Source organism: Nasonia vitripennis, chromosome 3 (assembly GCF_009193385.2).
Source record: "Nasonia vitripennis strain AsymCx chromosome 3, Nvit_psr_1.1, whole genome shotgun sequence".
NCBI classification, from domain to species: Eukaryota; Metazoa; Arthropoda; class Insecta; order Hymenoptera; family Pteromalidae; genus Nasonia; species Nasonia vitripennis.
In genome coordinates this window covers 16064542-16085165 of record NC_045759.1, presented here as the reverse complement: position 1 = coordinate 16085165, position 20624 = coordinate 16064542, and the positions used below count along the sequence as shown (strand labels likewise).

The following is a 20624-nucleotide window of genomic DNA, read 5'->3' as shown; positions in this document are numbered from 1 at the left end:
CTGCGCAGCGCAACCGAGGTCTCCCAGTGAAAACGAACGACATCAATCAACGGCTTTTACACTCGCTCCCCGTGCGCGCGGCGTTGATGGCTCGCCTCGTCGTCGTCGTCGTCGCATGCACGTAGTAGTCCTCTCCTCGCACGTAGTCCAGGCCTTGGGTATATCGCACATAAGTCTCAGGGCAGCGGCGGCGACATGTCACGAAACGCAATTCCAAAGGCGCCGGCCGCGCGAAAGCTCAGCGAAAAAGCCGTCCTCAAAATGATCCTTCGCTACAGGCACTCTTCGTTTCTCTCTTGTGTAGCCGTAATCCGGGCTTCCTCGGCTCACGGAATGCCCGTTGTAAATCCGATAAATACGCAATGTAAACGCGCGCGCCGACACGTTTTCTCCGCGCGCGACGTCGGCGCTTCCCTCGCTTTTGTATTATACTGCCTATTCTGGGGGGAGAAAGAGAGAGAGAGAGAGTGTATACGCGATAGAGGTATGTATACGCGGCGGTGTGGGCACAGCTCTCGCGTGCACGGGAGTCGTCTTTTTTCGCACGCGCGCGTTTATATATCTTATAAAGTTTTTATTTACTCTCGGGCGCGCGAGCCGAGCTATACACACGAGCTTCGTGTATGGATATACGTGTACATCAGCTACTTCTCTGTTTTATGCCGAATTTCCGATGCAAACAAACGTGATCGAAAAACTCGTATCGCTCTTAGCCGCGGATACGGACCTAAATGTAGTTGGAGTAATCGAGAATGTTCCCGGTATGTTTTTCGGATAGCGAGCTGCGATGCCGGATTTTAAATTCCAATACCCTTCCTCTCTCTCTCTTTCTCTCGGTTGCATTTAGAATGTGTATATGGAAAGCATTATTAGATTCGCATTGTCGCGCGTGCAGGTGCGCTGTTTATATCCATTCTCGTGCGTGTATGTATTTCTGCGGGAAATCGATACACGACTGCCGTCATTTTAATAAACGCGATATATTTCAAATTTTATTTTCGTTGACGACGCGCGCCGAAGAATTCGTAAACCGCCTACGCTTGCCTTTGATGAAAACTGAAGGCAGCACAGTGGGAAAATTTTGCCACGGCGCAGGGACTCCTTTCATTAACGAGTTTCCGAAAAATTCAGCGGGATATCTTTATTCAAACACACCGTATACCTTTGAAGAACTAGATGCTCGCTGTACCGTCGTGATTTGCGCGAAAGTCGGCAACTTTTTACATCAGCGCATATATGACCCGTAACTGAAAAAAGAGAGAGGGAATGGAGTATTCGGTATACACGCCGCTGGGAAAGTGTCATCATAACCATCGCGTTGATACAGCTCTACAAAAAAAGAGCCGCGCCGGCGGCAGGGGCAGCGCAGCAGAGCGAGAGCCAACGGTCCCATTACTCGCGCAATTAATGACTTATTTACGCGCGCCGCGCCGCACTAAAAAGCGCGCATAAGCTCGAAAGAGTATATATCTATGACAGAGGCCAGGTAGCAGCGTCGGCTTGGAGCACGTAGTCGGCTCGCGGCGGACTTTAATCCTCGTATCGGAAGATCGGCGCGTATCTGCATCGTTAACCTTTACTGCGGCTAGCATTATGGTTGATGCTTTCTTTGAGGGTCGTGCGCGCCGCCCGGCTGGTGTGTTTCGCGGCCATATAAACTCGGCCTTACGATCGGTTTCCACATTGGAAACGCTCGTAAAACTTACTAAAGTCAACTTCATATTCAACGATCGATTCCTGCCAGCCGCTCGCGGAGAATATTCGATGAGTCTTGAGTCGAGTTGAAATTGCGCACGCACTGCTTTGGAAATAAGAGTGTAGTTTGTTTTACCATGACGATGACGATCCAAAGAAGCTGTAATGGTACTCCGATGCAGCAACAACAAATGTGCAGAATTCTAGCACTTTAGCTATTAGCACGAGTATAGATTTACGCACAGATAGCGATGAGCGACACAGAAGTTTTGAGCAGCTGTCGTGCCAAAATAGGCGTGGATATGTCGGTATACTCGCACGCTCTCGTCGAATGCGACGCGCAAAATCTCTGAGATCGTACCTAATTAAATATTTTCGCATTCGTTCCATTGCGAAACTTTGCATTCTATCAATATGCCCGAGCTCCTTTCCGCTACTTCATTAAATTCTTAATAAACAGCCTTTTTCGGAGGAACTTGCTACCAACATAAGTTAATTCAACTTTTCTTCGCGGATGAGCCGAGTCTTTTCGCAAAGTTTCGCCGAGAGAAGTGCAAAGATTGCAAAAGAGCGAGAGAAAGAGAGATTAGATTAGATTAGATTAGATTAGATTTATTTGCTGTACAATGTGTTGTACAATACTTGTATATATCAATACATAATTTAAAGTTTAATTGGATTGAGGATATGTGTGTAGGTGTGCTTGAAGGTGTGTGTGTGTGTGTGTGTGTGTTTGTAGTTTTGTTTAATGATGGTGATGTATGAGACTGTATGAGAGGTAAGTGCTTGGTAGAGAGAGAGAGAGAGAGAGAGAGAGAGAGGGGGGGAGAGAGCGCGTCGGTAAAAGTGGCTTAGCGAATGGTCCAAGCGCTGCTTTTATTATGCGAATCGACAAATCCGCAACAGAATCCTCCTGACACTTGCTGACATTACACCGAGGCTCCGTTACTGCCGCGCATGCCTCCGGCGATCTCCGCGTTTCCCTTCTGCTTTCGCCAACTTTTTATTTTTTCTTTCATTTGCTCATTTTTCGCCCGACGCTTTCATCTTTCTCTAATTATCTCCGCTCCCGATCACGTCCGATCATGCTCGTTTGCGTCAATTTCTGTTCCAAGTACTAATCGACGAAGCGAACGTGATGTATAAATAGATCGACGTTAACGAAGCATCGATTCATTCGCGTAAATCACAGTCGGTATAATATTTAGAACGAAATACAATTAGAGTCAATAAATCAAGACAGCTCGTAATAAGCGACTCTCTCGCGGAACGTGCTTACTCGAATTATTCTCAATATAGACCGGCGCGGAGAGTTCATACTCAGTCCGTATCTATTTTTAGTACCTATATAACGCAAATACACACAATAAACAAGTTCTCCATCTCAGTATAGTGCGAGCGACGTGTCCCACTATCTTATACACACTTTGTTTCCGTCTATCGCGCACGTATATATACGCCCCGTGCGGCTTGTAGACATTCCGAGTCTCGGCGAGCGCGTACAACTCGTCGTTTTGTACACACCCACTCACACGTATACACTGCACTGCGCACTCTCTCGCCTCTCCTCGTCGCTGCTCCTTCGTTCTCGCAGCCGCGCGTCTTTAATTACCAGCAAAGCATTTTCAGTCGTGCTGCGTAATTATCCTGCTAATAACCCGGTCCCGCGAGCGTCTTCCTATACAGCCGCTTACAGGTATACGTGTATAGCGCTGCAAGCTCTGCTCACTCCTCGTGATTTACGGCGAGCTTTTGGCCCGCGAGCTGTCGGCCCTGCTATCTCTCGCGCTGCATTATGTATACGCGCGATGAGTTTGTATGCGCATCGGACGTGGATGAGAGAGGGAGGGGGAGGCAAGACCGTTTCAGGCGCGGATTTGCTTCCGTTGGCTTCGAGTGGCTCGATTCTATTAGTAGTATAGACCACTTTTGCGGTTCTGACCTCATGCGCGTCTGGGCTTATTTGTTTTGTTTGTGTGGATGATGATCATTACGTTCGCCCGTATACCATTCGGACGCGATCGCATCTCGTCGATGTTCGAACATTTTGGAGTATTTTTCCGAGTTTTACCGCAGCCGTCGATTTCCGGGGTGATTGAAAAGTGCACGCACGTGTGCGGCTCGTGCATTTCCACGATTATTACCGCGAATTCGATTTTAAATATTTTCAATGCGCCACGAATATTCGCGGTCGGGTTTTCCGCCAGCGTAAATACGAGGGATTTTCAAAGAGGCGATACAAAAAATAAACAGAAAGAATTGAGCTCTGCAATCACCATGCGTAGAATATACTGCACATTTATGTGAACTCGTTTTCTGTGCTTCATGTACAAATTACAACGGCCGTGTGCGAATAAAAAATATTCGAAACCGTTGAAATCGTACCTCATATTTTAATTGACTGTTTTTATATTGTATCTCTACAACGGGATCGATTACAATGCTTAAAGGTAAAAATTGAAAAAATGTTGATAGTACTAACTGCAAACTCTTCGAGTGTCTGGCCGGCGGCAATAGGTGGCGCCTAACCATTTTCCTATAACATTCGTCAAAATTTACGCTGCAATGTCATATATAGTGGTGTGCCACAGTATAACAAAATTGACTCTTCTTGGGCCTCCATCTTGAGTCGCTCATGCTCCAACTTCCTCTGTTGACACTCAATTTTTGTTCGTTAAATCAATCAGGCCATTACAAATCATGTAATAATCTCTGAAATTCTGACTCGAGGTGGAATCTCGGTTCGCCCTAATAAGTACCAAAGTATACACGAAAAAAGCATCAATAGTCAAAGAGAAAAACGCATTTCATCGCAGTACACGTACTCTGCATTCTCGTGTTTAGCTTCCTCGAAATCCCCCGATTACTTCCCGGCGCGCAAGCACAACAAACAAAAGCGCATCGAAATAGACATAAAGAGCGCCACGCGATGTCTGAAAATACGGGAAGCTCATCGGCGATGAGTTTCTAAAATCACGTCTTTCTTCTTCCCTCCCTCGAGGCTCGTTAAAAGAAAGACCGCGCCCGCGCACCTGTTCCGGAACGTGTACATAGATATACGGTTGACGCCCGCCTGATGGAAGACGGCGACGTTTCTCTCCGCTGATGCAGATAGTTACTTAATTATTTAATTTATTAAAGAAAGTCGCTGTCGCAAAGCGCGAGTGGAACTTCGAAAAAGGAGAAGGAAGAGATATGAGAGACACGTGTCGTAAGCTGCATCAGCGGAAAATCATCTATGCGAGCACGTCTGGTGCGTTTCTTTTTTTTTTTTTACATGGCATTTGGAACTCGAAAGTTCATCGCCTCATCTACGCAAGCCTTCCACGCTGCCCTATCTTGTGTCAACCCCACCCAAGATGTACCTCTCCGATCGACACCCACCCGTCCTATTTCTACTAGATCCGCTTTTACGTTGTCCTCCCATCTACGTCTAGGTCTACCTAGAGGTCGCGTTACCATCGGCCTGCCCTTCATGACACGCGCTGCCGTACGGTCGTCTCCCATTCTCGCTACATGCCCTGCCCATCCCAATCTGCGCGATTTTATTATTCTGTTAATATTTGGTGACGCGTACAGATTGTGTAACTCATCATTGTGTAGTCTCCTCCATTTCCCGGTTTCCTCATCTTTCTTCGGCCCGTATATTTTTCGCAAGACTTTATTTTCAAATACCCTAAAACGGTTGTCCGCCTGCTTAGTGAGAGCCCACGTTTCGCACCCGTACAGAACCACCGGCAGTATTATTGTCCTGTATATTCTTATTTTAACGTTTTTAGACAACAGCCTCGACTTAAGTAAATTACTCACGGCGTAGAAGCAAGCATTACCCGAATGGAGTCTCTTATTTATTTCGACATTAATCTCGTTTCTATCATTTATGGTCGTACCCAGATACCTGAATTCGCTAACCTTTTCAAAAGTAAAATTCCCAACTCTGAGATCTTCCTCCCCTCTGCAGATGCCTAGGTTATCCACAATCATGTACTTTGTTTTTGATTCACTCACTTCTAACCCTGTATACTCCACCGCTTTTATGAGGATTTCCGCGTTTCTTGCTACCGTTTCCCTACAATCCCCCAGTATATCCAAATCATCTGCGTAGCCTAGTATCTGCGTTGTTCCATTAAGCGTTGCGCCCATCTGGCTAACCTGCATTTTTCTAACGGCATACTCTAACGTTAAGTTGAACAGCACCATAGAGAGTCCATCCCCTTGTTTTAAACCATCGCGTATCATGAAGGGTTCTGATACATTACCGCCTACTCGGACCTTTCCCGTGCTTCCGTTCAGACATATTTTAATTAATCTCACGAGTTTTTTCGGTACACCGAGAAGTACTAGAATTTGATACATTTTGCTTCGCTTAATAGAGTCGTACGCTTTTTTAAAATCTATAAATAGTTGGAGTATGGTTTCGCAAAATTCCCACTTTTTCTCTAACAACTGTCTTATGGTAAACATTTGATCGCTCGTCGAACTGTTGCGCCGAAATCCGCACTGATAATCTCCTACTATATCTTCCGCGAATGGAGTGAGTCTAGCTTGTATTACGTTTGACAGAACTTTGTAGCACGTTGCTAAAAGTGAAATACCCCTATAGTTATTGCAGTCTGTCTTATCCCCCTTTTTAAAAATCGGTATAATGATAGATTCCTTCCATTTTTCGGGTATTGTTTCATTTTTCCAGATGGCACATACTAGTTTATAGATTTTGAAAGTGAGCTCGACGTCCCCATATTTGAGTAACTCAGCTGGTATAGAGTTATTTCCCGCGGCTTTGTTGTTTTTTAGTTTTTTAATCGCGGCCTCTACTTCTTGGTAGCTCGGTTCCTCCACGTGGGGTTCAGCAGTGTGAATTTCGTCCCCTAATTCTTCGCTATTTTCGTGCACGTTTAATAATTTATCGAAATAATTTTTCCACAGCGACAGTAATTCGTTGTCATTTGTTACGAGGTCCCCGTTTTCGTCCTTCATCAATTGCGCTCTACTCCTAAAACCCTTTCTGATGGCGTTAATCCCTCTGTATATTTCGCGGAGGTTATTTTCCTTACTGTTAGTTTCTATTCTCCTAATAAGATTCTTTTGATGCTCCCGCTTCTTATTTCTGTAGATCGCGCTCGTCCGTTTCCTTACGTTAGAATACTCTTCTACGGTCCTATCGCTTCTATTTTGTAAGCTATCTAATTTAGCCTTTTTGCGCCTTTCAAACCAGAGTTCGCACTCTTCGTCAAACCATGGTTTGCTCTTTGGCTTTTTCTTTTTACCCAGTACTTTGTTCGTGGCCTCTTTTACCGTTTTTTCGATGTCCCCCCATAAGCTATTCGGTTCGTCATTCCCCTCCGGCGATGTGTTTGCTTCTTCAAGTGCCTGAAACCTGTTATTAATTTCTATCTGGTACCTAATTCGCTCTATTCTATCTCGTAGTTTCTCAATATCGAAGCTTTCTACCTTGTTTGCTCGCTTACTATTTTGATTCGCTACTAGTCTAGCTCTTAATTTGGCTACTACTAGGAAGTGGTCCGAGTCGCTATCTGCCCCTCTGTAAGCCCTTACGTCAAGAACATTAGTATGACGTCTTTTTTCAATGAGGAAATGATCAATTTGGTTCTGTGTGGCCCCGTCCGGCGATGTCCACGTTGCCTTGTGTATGTTCTTGTGCTTAAAACACGTAGTTTTGATTATAAGACCTTTTGCCGCCGCGAAATTTATGATCCTAATACCGTTATCATTGCTGGCTTCGTGCAGGCTTTCCTTACCTATAGTAGGCCTACAGTGTACATTAATAAATACATATCTATACCATTCACCTTCGATAATGGTGTACGAGAGCCTATCATTGACGGATTTGAAACTTTTAACCGAATGTATGATGCTTTTGCTTACGAGAAATCCGGTGCCTAGAGATCCCCCCTCCCGGCCCCATACAGGTACGTGAAGTTACCCGATGCTAGTACTCCGCCATCTGGCCACCGCGATTCCTGTATTGCTACCAAATCTAGATTGTACCTATCAGCTTCCTTTACGAGTTCTTTAAACGCACCTGCTCTGTATAGACTGCGAACATTCCAAGTTCCGACCCTTAAGTCCCTTTTGGTTCGGATTTGATTTTTTTGAGCCATGATGTTATTTTAAACCCGCGCGCTTCGGATCCTGTTCCGATGGCAGGTGAGTCCACTGTTGTAGAGGTGATAACCCGCATCCTCCTCGGCAGCAGGATTTTGGCCCATTTTTGTAATGTGTGATGAAAGAGATAGATTGAGAGTTAAGAGATAATGTGAAGTGTTTTTGTTGTTGTGGTGCTTGCGTAGTGTTTCTAGATGAATGCGTTCAACAGTGTGGGCTCATCACACCCACGCCTGTTCCTATCGGCTGTCCGCGGCTGCTTATTCAATTTATTCGCAGCTAACCTCTTTCTCAGGGGCTGTTCCTCTATCCGCAACCTAAGGACGCGCTGTGTAGTGGTGATAGGCACCCACCCGTCCGATCTGGACGACAACGCCCAAGACCCGCTTAGGGTAGCGGCATTGTAACAGACGTCTGGTGCGGTTATATGTGGAAAATCCACGCGATACGCGCGGTTATTTTCACCATCGGCTTTCGCCTCGATTACAGCTAAATTTTTCGTATAACTTTGTTGTCAACACACTTGACGGATCTCAATTATGCAGCCGCGTCAACCCAGTTTGTTTCCAGCGGGGTCTAATTTTAAAAGCCACTTTCCCACTTTCAGAAGCTTAATCGCGATACTTATACGAGATATCCACAATAAACAGAAAGATATAATACAAAGAAGATAAGAAAACAAAAAATATGATTTTAACATAAGCACGCACGGGCGGGGGGAGGAAGCTCTCGGACTCAAAAGTTGCCGCATGTAATCGTTGGAGGTTGCGCTGCTGGCAGTAGAGGAATTAGTGTCGCGTGCGAGCTTTGTTTCTTCATCCTCGCGGGGGTTGGAGGAGGAACGGAACGCTCGGTATGTACACCTCTGCACGGGATCGAAAATAGAAAAAAGCTCGCGACCGTTGAGCAATAAATTCCACTCCTACTGTCGGGTTATATGCGAGTATGGAGTAGCACGCGCGCGCCTGGCGAGCTCCGTGACGAATCGCTTTTCACGATTCGGTTAATTATATATAGCAGCGACTATCCGCGTGCGTATCGTATACATCATTTGTTATCCGGTGCGCGCAGCTTGTCAGCCCCTGAGATTTTTAATTTAATTTCCTTCGCTTGCTCTCTCTCTCTCTCTCTCTCTCTCTCTCTCTCTCTCTCTCTCTCTCTCTCTCACGTATACACACGTGCGACAGCGGTGGTGGCTCGCGTACGTAAACCTCTTTGACATTGTGTTGCCGTGAATTCATTATTCTTCTCTCTTTCCCCGCTTCTCGCCGTGTGCCGCTACTGCTCTCGTCGCCGCGCTGTTTTCCTTTTTTCCTCTTTCTTCCTTCTTTATTATTATAGGCGAATGCACGACAGCGTGCATTATTTCATCAGTAGCGCGGCGGCGGCTGCTAGAGCACGGCAAATGAGGGCCAAACAATGGCGCAAAGTGTCAATGAGTCTTCAAAGCGACAATTGAACAAAAACAAGAGAGAGTGCGCGCGAGGGTATAGACGCTGAAAGAGAATAATGCGAGGTAAGAGGTGACGAAAAAAAGACAGCAGATTGAAATAGAGAAAAAACGAGCAGCGCTTCGTCTGTTCATTCATATTTTTGCCTCATCTCTCTCTCTCTCTCTCTCTCTCTCTCTCTCTCTCGCTCTCTCTCTCTCTCTCTCTCTCTCTCTCTCTCTCTATCTCTCTCTTTCTCGTTAATGACACAAAGTGCATTTCATTAGCCCCCAGACCGTAGTATGGGTTTTCTTTCAACCGGCGGCGGCGTGCACTTTCCTCCTTCTACGGCTCTTTATACCCCGACAGATACAGAAAAAAAGAACGAGACCGAGAGAGAGAGAGAGAGAGAGAGAGAGAGAAATCGCGCGAACCATCAGCAGTGAGGAACGTAGAGAGCGAAAACATTTTCAGGCCAGCACAATGAAATATACCGGCGTCTGGATTCCGAGCACAAACACCACCTCACTCCACACGCGTATGCGTGTGTGTGTGTACACTCACCCCTCTCCCTCACTCAGTTTAGCGAAATGCAGAGAGAGAGAGAGAGAGAGAGAGGGAGAGAGAGAGAGAAAGAGAGCCGCACAATCTCAGCCGCTGGCTGCCGACACCGCGCCATAATGTTCTTTTAAAGCTCCTCGCGGCTAACCAGATTTCAGCGTGATATACAGTTTTAATTTTCATACAGGTAAGCGCGCGTATAACCGCGCGCGCGGCCATACCTACGACGACGGCGACGTCCGTTGTGCGGCGCACCAGATTGATTTACCGCGTCGACACGCGGACGAGACTTGGAGCGAGCTATGCGCTGCACCTATGCACGGTGTGTATGTGTGTGTGCGTGTGTGTAACAGCTGCAGTACACGTACCTACTATGACGACAAGTGCACCCTAGCTGGCGGGAGATTTAAACGGGAATAAAAAATATATGTACATCTGTGGGAAAAAGTGAATTAAATGCGTTGCGAGGAACGGTACACGCGCGCGAGCGAGTGTGTATAGCGAGAAACTGGGACGATTTCAATTGGAACGGGCGAAGGTTTTTTTTCGCGACCGCTCGCTCAGCTCCGCGCAGCGAGTTATATTGCGCAAGAGCTGCGTGACGTTTTGGAACTGCATAGAGCGCCTGCGTATGACTGCAGGCGCCGCGATCTCATGTACACGCGGTTTTAAAGTTTTTCGTTTCGCGCTTTGAGACGATTTTTTTTTTTGCTGTTATTGAAGTATACGCGCATATGGGATTTGCGCCCACCGCTGGCTGGAAGCGATTATGAACTTGTATGAAGCGTTTTAAAAGCATAGGGATATCTATTTTTTTTCTCTTTGAATGTCAGTTTCTTCCTCGTAGTGAAAAAAGGGAAAAAGGAAATTGTGGAAAAAACTTCACGCGTAAATATCGTTCATCTCATTGTTCGCTCGTTATTCATCGCGAGTGGAGAGAGGAACTGCAGGTATATACAGAATATTTACTCTGTGGTTTTTGTCTCGTTCATATTATCATAACGTTTTCAAATATTATACTCGGCACAACGCCGCTCTGCGTATGCATAACGTATCTTTTTGTGCGTATCGACTAATACGGCGGACCTGCATTAAATTAAAACAGCGTTTCATCAGCATCGCGCATTATATGACAAAGTGATGCATTCACGTGGGCGCTCCTAACGAAGTCCGTACAAAGAGTATTTCCAGGTAGAACGAAAATGAAAACATTAGTTTTTATGAAAATGCAGCAAATTGTTCCCGCTCTAAACATCAGCCGCGTGTGCAGTAAGCTTTTATGATTCAATTTACGTACAACGCCGTCCGGGTAAAAGCTTCGCTCTATATTAAATAAAAATCCCAAAAGCGCGGGCGAGAAAAAAGGCTTTTCTGCGAATGCACGACTATAAATTCCGTGATTACTCGTATATCTCCGAGAGTCTTCCCCGCGCGCAATTTGTCGACTCTCCGTCGTGTTGAAAACGCCCGATTTTGAGCGATCCATTCTAATCTCTTTACAAATCAATTATACCTGCCAGTAGCAGCGCAGAGTAGTCCATCAAACGGGTCGCGCATCCCCATCCATCGAAAGCTCGGCTCGTTTCGACAAGTTCATCCGAATCGCGCTAAGGGTTACACGCGTACACCTACCGGCCGCCTCCCCCGCAATAAAGTCTTTAATCTTGCAGTTCTCGGACGTTCGGCGTGCTAATGCAGCAGCAGCTGTGCGCGCGCCGATGATTCCAAACTGACGCCCCAGTGCACGTGCACAAGTTGCTCTCCCTGACATGTCCCACATGTGGCCATACAGCGACTGTATAGATATAGCCATGCATACGCGAATCGCAGCAAGGTCTGTGTGCACGAAGCGCGCGAGGAATAGAGAAACGTGAGCTTGGCTTGCGCCACGAGACGTACTTTCACCCCATTCGCGCGCTGCCCGCTCGAGGGGTTGCTGCCATCGCTGCTGCTGCTGCTACCTCTTGGCTTATTGTTTTACGAGACCGCGAGGTGACTCTCGCTTTCCTCTTCACTTACGTGCTCTTCTCTCTCTTCTCAGGGGCCGTTGCGCAGTTTTCGCTCCTTCACTGCTTTTGAGCGCAGCCCCGATCTTCGGCTTATATTGTGTTATAAGCTCTTTTCCGACGCTCTCCCGCGCAACGAGAGCTTGTTCGTAACGCCTGTTGATTGATATCGGCGAATGAGAAAATGGGAAGATTTATATTCGTTATTTGAATTCTAAAGAAGAAAGTTTTCGCTCGAGAATCTTCCTTATTATGTATTTATACGCGTCTGTTTACTTCCGGCGGGTGTAGCGCCACCCGCAAGGACTTGGTTAGTCGCGTAAATCACAATCCGACTAATTATTGCAGTTTTTATGATTGCAATTCGTATTTTTAATTGCAAAATAATGAGAAAAGAGAAGGGAAGAAGAGCAATAACTCAATTAAAACTTTGGTGCTTTACACCATGTTAACTAGCTTCTCTCCCGCCCGCCCGCGTTTTCTCTCTCTCTCTCTCTCTCTCTCTCTCTCTCTCTCTCTCTCTCTCTCTCTCTCTCTCTCTCTCTCTCTCTCTCTCTCTCTCTACAGTTCCCCTTATTGAGCTCTGCGTATTTTCATTTGTTTCGCCGCGGCAGTAATTTTTTTTCACTCCTCGCTTTATTAACGGAAGATTCGTTCCCATGTGTGTATATATATATATATATATATATATATATATATATATATATATATATACGTGGACACGAATCGACCGCAGAAGCTACCCTCGCCACATCGTCTCATTTTTCTGCTGCCCTCTCTACGCGAAGCGATCGGATTGTTTTTCCTTTTGTCCTTTTTCCCTCCCCCATCTCTCTCTCCTTCCTCTTTCACATGGTCGCGCGCCTTATAACCTTACGAAGAGCAAATAAAGCACGAAAAGAGCAAGACAGCAGTGCGTCATATAGTTTGCTCGCTTCGCTCGGGGCTAGCGGTTTTAGCGCGCAATTTTCTACGGTGCGCTATTATGCTTCTTCCCGACGTACATAGCGCGCGCAAGTTCGTCTCTTTTACAACTAGCCGCGTGTGCGGCTAGAGAGCGAGAGGGAAATTCGTGTTTTTGCGCGAAAATTATTCCTTTCGGTAAATCAACGTGTCGCGCGCGTACGAGCGCGAAGCTGGCTGGCGGGAATCAAAAGTGTACAAGGCAGAGATGCTGGAATTAGAAAATGCATTTTTGATCCGTTTTCGCGATTCGACGTTATCGGTGCTATTAAGATTTTAACATATTTAAAAGAAAGTTTTTTTAGAAGGAAAAATGGTTCGCACGCGAGCAATCCTGTTTTTCGAGCTGACATCGAGTTAAAACTGCAGCTGTAATTCGATTCGTCGCTCTGAATTTTGGATACGCTGTACTCGGACAATTCAATAAATCGCAGATTCTCGAGTCAATCCTCACACAATACATATTAACTCATACGCGATTGACTAATCAGCGCCGCGATTTCTCTCTCAAAATTTCAAAAACGAAGAAAAAGCCCCAAACCCGAGCGGCACTTTCTTCGCGTGCGCGCGCGCGCGCGCGCAAAATAAAGTCTCATGAGTGTGTGAGCCTCGCCTTGAGCGAAAAATTCCTCGGAGTCGCGCGCTCGCCCCGACGATACCAATCTCGGCGCATTCCGCAGCTCTCGAGGAATCAAAATATTTGCTGAAGATTCAATCAGAGGATTTCTCGCGGGCGCGCACTTTCCCGGCTCTCCAGTCCGTAATCGGGAATAAAAGTTATCGTTTTAGCATGTCGGCATGCTCTCCCGCGCGCCAAGACAAAGCCGACATGCTAGCGACGCGCTGCACGCAATCAGCAAGCGACCTCGCGCTCCGTGATAAAAACGACTCTTCCGTTTCTCTCCATTTTCGCCCTTTCTGTACGAACGATTCTATATACGTCTACTAATTCGAGTTCCGGTCGGTGCCGCAGCGATGGATTCGTATACCGCTATAGTATGATCGTTAATGGCTGTATGTGCGCGCGCGGGGTCGGAATATACACGGCGGTCCTTTTATTCGATTGCGATATACGCGATTTATTTACGGAAAGCTCTCGAACTCGCGGAAATCAGAAGAGAGAGAGAGAGAGAGAGAGAGAGAGAGAGAGAGAGAGAGAGAGAGAGAGAGAGAGAGAGAGAGTACTGCGACCGCTGAGTGATTGCATTTTTGATAATGGACGCGGATGAGCCGAGGCATAGTATTTTTGGAGCAGGGCTAATTTTCAACCGGATGGAAAATTCTCGTTTTATATAAATGAATACCTTTTAACGATGCGCTTCGTTAGTGAATTTTCCAAAGATATATTATTGTCTTTGTTATCGGAGGAGATAAGAATTTCATTTTCAAATCTAAATTGGCCAATTCGAGGTAACGCTATATCTGCCGAGAAGTCCTCGAACAAAGCCAACATCTTCTTCATGCGTGCACATCCGATAAAGGAGCCGAGAGAGGTCCCTTAAGACGCTAGGAAAACTGAGTCAGTGCAGCGCGTAGCGAGCGACGACGGTGGCGAACGAAAGTCCTTGTTCAAGAGAATCACAACGCACAAATCAAACTCGGATATTGAATATCGTAGAAGTCCGCTCGGCAAACGCTGAAGGCGATTTTCCGACAAGACGGTCCAAGGAGAGTGCAGCTCCCGCTTGTATATATAGTATACATACGGGCTGTGTGCTTGCGTGACCTCCTTCATTAAAACTTTGAGATTGATTGATTGCCTGTGATTAATTTATTGATGAATTGATGTAATTTTAAGGTCTCCAGGGATGCGCTGTGCTGATAAGCTTCTAAAAAATTCTACTCTTGGACAAATATTTTTACTGATCGTTATGTAAATTTTGAACGTCGCTAAGGACGGAAAAGCCGCCGCGGGTTGGATTCGCGAATTTTGATGGAGTGCCGTGGGAGAATACATGAATTTTCGACATCTGTGGCTGTGCCGAATTCTGTAGGTCTATATCCCCGATCCCGATATGGAGCGCGACACACTTGATTTCATCGCCAAGAATATAACATTAGCATTATGCAAAGCGATATTTGGCAACTTTGCGTCACGCAATGTGCTAATACACGCTTCATGAGAATGAACTCAGCTTGATGTACTATGGGTCCTAAACGCATCGATTGTTGTGCATAATACTATAGCGTCTGAGAAAAGCATCACTGTTTTGTGTGCCGTAAATTAATATCGGGTTTTGATGTCCGCTCTGAGAGAAACATCGCGTCCTGTCTAGACGAAATGCCATGAAAAATAGCGACATCCATCCGGTATCGCAGTGTCGGATTTTGAATTTTGATCAACACATTTGCCGTATCCGCTACACACAGTTTCTGATACATCAACTTCGAATTCAAACGCGAACGCAAACCAGTCGAGGTTTTCATCAATAACCGTAACGGCGACGCATTAATTGCTGTATCGGTAACAGCCGTCGTAATCACCGGCCCGTGATAGAAGCAAATCCAAGTAGCGGTTACGCAAGATCTAGAAAGCCAGATAGAGCCACTCTCGCAAGAAGAAACGCTATATCCAAGCCTCGCTGAAGAGCTCGAGCGAGGAATGTGATGAGGGGATAGAACGAGTGGTGAGTAAGAGAGAGATGATGGGGGGGGGGGCTGCTAGTGACGCGTCTTATTGAAGTGGCAGCGAGTCGGAACGTCAAATTCCGAAATGTCTTAATTAGCGCTCGAGAATTACGCTTTGATGAGAGGCGTCCCGGGGAGCGATTGGATTATGCAAAACAGGCTGAATAAATCGCAATCTCTCGGTTCTGCTCTTGCTTCAGCGCGTAATCGCGAAGGGCGACGCCGAGAGTAGAGAGAGCGAGTGCGAGTAAGAGATTGAGAGAAACAGTAGCAAGAGGGAACGGCGCGCGTTTTCCGAGCTACGCTGAAAGTAGTTAATATTTGTAATCAGCTCGTCTTTCGCACTCCGTCATCATCTCTCGACAAAGAGCCAGACGCGCCGAGAGAGAGAGAGAGAGAGAGAGAGAGAGAGCCGGCAAATGTTGTATAAACTTTGCTTGCTCGCGAGGGAGAGACACTTCTTCTTTCGCGCTGTGTTATTACTATTACCTACCCGCCGCCGATAGCATTACTCTCGCAGCATAGATATATAGGCGAGGAGATCATATTCTTCCCTCTCTCTTTGCTACTATAACTCGTGCGACTTCCTTTTTCCTCTCTTATTTTTCTCTCGCCCTCTTTATTTTCCGGCGTCGCCGCCGAACCGAGAAAATCAAACTGCCTATATCTATATAGCAACGCAACGCTCGAACGTCCTGATGATTTTCTTGAAATTAAACTTCCGTTTCATCTTAATTCGATCTTGCGCGTCGCGAATTGAAATCTGGCTCAGCAAGCTGCAGAATGCTCGTCTTACACTTGCCTTCTGCTCACTGGCTCGCGGCACCGTATATAATCTTAACTCGATAATAAACTCGCGGGAAGCACCTTTTTGCATGTCAACAAGAGCGAGACGGCTGCCCCCCTCTTTCTTTTTACACGGATGAGAAGACTTTACGAGAGGGCCGGCTCTCAAGACTTGTCGCTTCTTTTTGTCTCGAGACAAATGCAAAGCAGATATGACGTTTAATTATTCGGGATAGCCGGTGCATGCTGTATAGCGGTGTATGTTTCGCTGAATTACGATACCAGCGCCGCGAGTTGATAATCGTCGGGAGAAGAATTATTGCCCGGTGGAGGTGAATAATTAAAATTTTTAAGCCCTTTACACTCGGGAATCGGCGTGGAAAGTTGAGAGTATGTATATGGCAGTTGAACTTTTTGGAAGATTTAATCAGCCTGAAAAGTTTTCGCTAACCGTCTGACTAGCGGAGCTTGCGATTGACGTAATTTTCAAGTCCATTATCCCGATGCAAATGTAAGATGCAAAGTTTTAAATATGATCTGTTACCTCGTTGATCCTAATTAAGTTACGAGCGAAAGTATTTTGAAACGGATTGCGCAATCGAATAAAGCCATAGATTTTCAATACATACTCGCGATTGAAAGCTCGTCGAATTCCTGTAAAATAGATTATTCGGAGCAATTTTCGTTCTTTCCGCTGTCGAATTTCTCCAAGCAGTTTCATGCCACGGTGGTTATAAAGCCGCGCAAAAATAATCCGTCTTATCGTTCGATGTCGCCGGATTGGCTGCATAACAGATAATCGATACGGCGAGAGAAGAAAAAAACAGAAGCAGAAAGAACGCGGATAGAAGGTGCTACAACAACTTGAAAGCTGCACGTTGAAATCGCGCGCAGAGGAGAAGGAGGAGGAGCGAGAGGAGGAGGAAGACCGATCGTCATTCCAAACGCAATTATTGGATGCTCCAACTTTAATCGCTGTATCATCATCATTTGGAGCAACAAGTATCTCGCGGATCGAAGTTTCTTGGAAGAGCGACAGTGCACCACGGCCTGCCTATAGCATCTGCATTTATCGACTTCTTGAAAAGATACTTTAAGAGGAAAAAGGAATGAGGAGGAAACGGAGCAGACATTTCGCCCGGGTGGCGAAAGGGAGACAGTCGTTGCTCGTTTTACCTCCTCCTGTATCGATTACATTACGAGCGTCTTTTAGCTCCGTCTTTGAGAAATATTACTAGAGTTTTCGTTCACAGGCACCGGTAAGCTCAGATAAGATTGGCACGTTAGAGATGGCGTTTTTTTTTCTACGTTAAGTCTTTATCGGGGAAATTTTGTAAATCTCAAAAGAAAAACAGTTTTGCTTTTGACGATGCTTCTGGTTATACCATTTTTCGTCTGGGCGCATGTTACGTCAGAGCCGTCATAAGTCACATCTTATGCCCCTAAAAACTATTATCAAAAACTTTTGAAGGTTTAACCTAGAATTCATTTCGATGTGTGCAGGTATGTGTGGACCGCGATACGTCGAAACGAAACAATTTTTGCACTGGTCCTTTCCCCACTCTTAAACTTCTTGAGCCTCTGGCCAGCGAAGATAGGTGGCGCATAGGCGATTTCCTATTTTCCTTATCATATATCCTATTTCTCAGTGCATATATAGTATTGTGTCATACCTATATGTGCAAATCCAGAAAAAACCGGACACTTTTGGGGGTCTGAGTGAACGAAATTGAAATTTGAGGGCATCCCAGACCAACTTTTTTGGGTTCTTTAGGCCACCCAGAACCCGAAAAACCTTGGGTTTCCGCGATTACGAAATACTTTTTTTTGCCGAGCACTTAAAATTCTCTTATGGGAATTCAACATGGGAAAAATAAACGAAAATTAGCCATGGTTCAACTTTACCCACTCAGTGTCTGAAGGCGCAATCCAAAAATAAGTAATACTAGGATTGAAGTATTGAAAGAGAGCTTTAATTTGAGGGCTGGTTGATTAAAAATGGTGGCCTTGGTAAAATGTTGTCTAGGCTTCAAAATTGTGAAAAATCATGAAAACTTGGATTTTTTATGAAAATCAGCGATTTTTCCCATTTTTAAAATCTATATAACTTTCAAAGATCAGATTAAACATTTTACCGATTTCATCAGCAATATATATGACAACGAAAAAGATAAAAAAACAGCTAAAATTGATGGGCATATATATAACTGATCAAACAACTAAAAGGTAGACCTAAATTTTTTAAATAAAATTAGCAGTAATAAGCTTTGATTTGTACCCCGGATGGTTGGTTTAAATTGACGGCTGGGATCAAAAGTTATAAGGATTTTAAAAATGGGAAAAATTACTGATTTTCGTAAAAAATCCAAGTTTTCGTGATTTTTCACTATTTTCAAGCCTAGACAACTTTTTACCTAGGCAATTAATTTTAACTCACCAGCCCTCAAATTAAAGCTCTCTTTCAATACTTCGATCCTACCCTGGTAGAAAATCGGCTGAATAATCTGGCCGTGAAACTATCTTTTGGGCAGTTCTGAAAACATTTTCTGCGCAGAAATTTTCGAAGAATCTGCGCAGAATTCGGTAGATTCGGCCAGAATTTGGCCGGGAAGTTGATTTTAAAAAGAGCCCCTAACCTTAAATTATAAAAGTGTACATCCTACAATAAATAAGAACTTCGTAAATATTAATGGAAATGAGTCCAGTTTTGTTATTCAGGGGTTTTTGGGATCGCTGAACACGAATATCGCGACAACAACACTCCCCGAGGTACCTGGTGCCCAGGATAGGCAGTATCAACGTTGTCTCCTGGAGTTTCATGGAAAATTAATAAAATATTTAGTCAAGACTCGCTGATTGGGGGTTTCTGAAGTCGCAAAATACGGAGATCGTGACGTCAACGCTCCCTGAGGTACCTGGTGCCCAGGGTGAATAGTATCAACATCGTCTCCTGGAGTTTTATGGAAATTTGATAGTAATTGAGTTAAATACGTTACTCAGGGATTTCTCGGGCCACGAAACATGGAAATGGTGTTCTACTCAAGATAATTCTAGGAGACGACGTTGATACTGTCTATCCTGGGCACCAGGTACCCCGAAGGACCTTGTCGTTGCTATATTTGTGTTCAGCAACCTTGAAAACCCCTGAGTAACGAGTCTCAACCAAATTTGTTGTTAATTTTCCGTGAAACTCTAGAGGACGACGTTAATACTGGCCACCCTAGGCACCAGGTACCTCGGTGAGCGTTGCCGTCGCTATATTCGCGTTTAGTGACCTCGAAAATCGCCGAGTAACAAGTTTCGACAAATCATGTTATTAATATCCTGTAAAACTTTCGGGGACGACGTTGATACTGGCCACCCTGGAGACCAGGTACCTCGAGGAGCGTTGCTGTCGCTACATTCGTGTTTAGCGACCTCGAAAACCCCCATTCAGCGAGTCTCGACAAAATATATTATTAATTATCCGTGAAACTTTAGGAGACGACGTTGATATCGTCTACCTCGGGCACCAGGTACCTCGGGGAGCGTTGCCGTCATGATATTTGTGTTCCGCGACCTCAAAAACCCCCCAGTAACGAGTCTCGACGAAATATGTTGTTAATTTTTCGTGGAACTCTAGGAGACGACGTTGATACTGCCAACCCGGGCACCAGGTACCTCGGGGAGAGTTGCCGTCACGATATTCGTGTTCTGCGACCTCAAAACCCCCGAGTAACAAGTTTCGACTAATCATGTTTTAAATTCTATCGAAACTCTAGAAGAAAACTCGTTTTATTTAATGTATAACCTCAAAATTTTTACTATTATTTCGCTCGCCACCAGATTCTGGCCGAGTACCGTCGCCACTGGGAGTAGATTCTGCCCAGATTATCCAAGATATTCTGGCCACCCAGCATAAAATTCACCAGATTCTGCGCAGGATCGGGTTCAAAGGGCAATGCAGGTCTACGGCTTTCAGATAAGCCAAGAGACTTTACAGGTATGTCACATTGTACTCTGAGGGCTTGTAAACCAATATTCATGGCTGAACAATGCATTGATATATAATTATTTAAATTTTATGCTTCAGCATCAGTATATTTGAGGTTACAAATTTTTAGGTTAAGAGGTTAGGTTGTACATATTGCAATACTTATTCTCAAACCTTTCGCAAAACTTTTACAAATTTCACGAAACCAATAGGTCCCTTATGAATTTGTCACTCATTGTGATATGATATGCTAAAAACATAAACACGTAAGTAAAACATCACGTGTTCGGCGCGGCTGATATAGCGCGGGGAGGAGCCAAGCTTGGACTACTGCAAACTCCGGTAGAATCTGCCTGAGTTCACTGCTAAATCAGCTGTGGTCGTCTAAGGCTAATACCACAGAAAAATGTACGGCTATTCTAATTCTACATTTCTCTCAGTGCAATTTGACATAAT

The 20624-nt window shown here is 45.2% G+C and overlaps 1 protein-coding gene across 6 annotated transcripts in view; it reads left to right on the top strand.

Moving 5' to 3' along the window:
- Window positions 1-20624, top strand: part of LOC100123033 (neurotrimin) — a 179948-nt gene that overhangs the window by 34109 nt on the left and 125215 nt on the right. The window contains exon 2 of one of the 6 annotated variants that reach the window (XM_031927289.2): window positions 20021-20177. The exons of the other annotated variants lie outside the window; for them this stretch is intronic. The gene's annotated coding sequence lies outside the window, so the exon portion shown is untranslated. The remainder of the gene's footprint in view (window positions 1-20020; window positions 20178-20624) is intronic. 6 annotated transcript variants of the gene reach the window in all.